The sequence below is a fragment of the Pyxicephalus adspersus genome, chromosome 1, assembly GCF_032062135.1.
Source record: "Pyxicephalus adspersus chromosome 1, UCB_Pads_2.0, whole genome shotgun sequence".
Taxonomy (NCBI): domain Eukaryota; kingdom Metazoa; phylum Chordata; class Amphibia; order Anura; family Pyxicephalidae; genus Pyxicephalus; species Pyxicephalus adspersus.
In genome coordinates, this window is record NC_092858.1 from 164784595 (window position 1) to 164786337 (window position 1743).

The window sequence follows — 1743 nt, forward strand, 5'->3', positions numbered from 1 at the left end:
AGAAGTGGACATGAATGGCACATGAACAATAACTGTGTACTGTAGTCTTCTTCATGGGTAAATAAGGCATCCCCCTGAAAATAAGCCCTAGAGCAAATTTTGGCCTTCAAAAAAAAATAAGACAGTGTCGGGGAAACAGGGTACATACATATATTTGATTCTATTGACATGATCACAGAGTTACCATGCTTCTTTGTGCAATGCAGGCAGATCATGGCTGTTTGGACGGACAGACAGGGTGCTTTACATAGTTTCCTAAAAATTTCACAGCACCTTTCCTCAGTCTGAGACTCCTGTATTTAGTATAGGTGATAAAAATTAGGCCAGGTTTACAATAGTGTGTTAACTTTCACATGCTGGAATGCTGCAATACTAAAAGTAGTGCACATGCCTTATTGCACAGGGAATAGTTTTAATTCTAAATCTTAATGCCTTCTGTACCCACTTAGGACATTTTTTTGCTTAGGGTTGTTTCTAGTCTACCAGGATAAACCTTTGTAAGAAGAAAAACCTAAACAAAATTCAACCACTGTACTATCAATAAATGTTTGTATATCTCTGTGTCAATGTCCTATTGTATGCAGTAAACAGGACAGGAAATGTTTTTATAATACCCTTTATCTAATCAACCACTAAGGAAACGTGGAAATAAGTTTATAAATACATAATAAGTATGGAATTAGAGACAATGTAAAAGAAGAACATGGTTATTGTTATACATGCATAAAAGGGCTGAATAGCTGATAACAACATATTTTTTTTTACTACTTTGGTTGCACATTGAGAACATTTTTTTTTTATTTCTGCACAACCAAAATAAAAAAGTTTTGCACTCACAAAAACAGTTTTTTTTCACTTTCTAGCACTCCACCAATTATTGCCTTTTTTATAAATATTGCAAACGCTATTAGTTTTTAAATTAGTTCTTCTTCACTGGCAGCATTGTTCTGCTGGCAACAAACCAGTTCACTTCCAGCAATGAATAGTCTCAGGAGAAAAACAATTCATATAAAAAAAGCTGTTTTTTTTTTCATTTCTGTACACATGTGTAACAAGGTGGTAGTATTGGTGGGAGTACAAGTGTCAGGAAGGGTTAAAGAATGACACAAAACACTGAGACACTGCTTAACCTCCCGAGCGGTAGGCCCGAGTGTTGCTCGGGGTAAACAAAAATGAAAGCGGTAACGCTGAGCCACACTCAGGTTAGCTAAAAAAATAAAGGCTTGCCTGATTTCATCTGTCTCCTCCAGTGTCCTGCCATCCTCTGGCCGCGTCCTCTTCCTCGATCTGTCCCTCTGTGAGTTCCCAGTGACATTGGTGCGTACAGCTGTTGCTGGAGGAGCGGCGAGAATTTCAAATTATTTTGTATTGCATTCAATACAATGAAACACAAAATCATGTCAAAGTTTATTACATTTTTTGAAATGTATTTAATATTTTATTTAGACATGATTTTGTGTTTTAAACTTTATTATACTCATACTATTATACTGTAAAAAAATATTATAATGAAAGAAAATGTACCGCTTTTAGACATAACTCAAGACAGAAGGTTAATTAAAAGTTAGTACTTATCTTTATTGGACAATGGTCCAAAACAGCAACTGTTCCATCAGCAGGATCACAGGACTCGGTTTACCCCAGGGAGGGCCTATTGTCATTTCCTCTAACTGGGAAGGGTCAGGCAGGGAGAAGCTGGCATTTCTTTACATATATTCAGAAAATGTCAGCGTCAGCACTCAA